The sequence below is a fragment of the Alexandromys fortis genome, unplaced genomic scaffold (genome assembly GCF_014885135.2).
Source record: "Alexandromys fortis isolate MF-2015 unplaced genomic scaffold, M_Fortis_MF-2015_v1.1 scaffold_56, whole genome shotgun sequence".
Classification (NCBI taxonomy): Eukaryota; Metazoa; Chordata; class Mammalia; order Rodentia; family Cricetidae; genus Alexandromys; species Alexandromys fortis.
Genome location: NW_026067935.1, coordinates 6882213 through 6882448, shown reverse-complemented (window position 1 = coordinate 6882448; position 236 = coordinate 6882213).

The window sequence follows — 236 nt, the reverse complement described above, 5'->3', positions numbered from 1 at the left end:
ATATATATATGCACGTGCGTCTGTGTGGGTAGGTGCCCCTAGAGGCTGCTGGGCACCGTGTAGCTGGAGTTAGAGGCAGTTAGGGCACTGAACTCAGGTTCTCCGCAGGAGCAGTGTGCTATTGACAGCTGAGTCGGCCCCTTAGCACCCCGTTCTTTGCTTTATTGCTTGCTATGTCGCTCCAGGGGGCTTTGAATTCTCCATCTTCCTGCTTCTGTTCCCCAAGTTCTGGGATT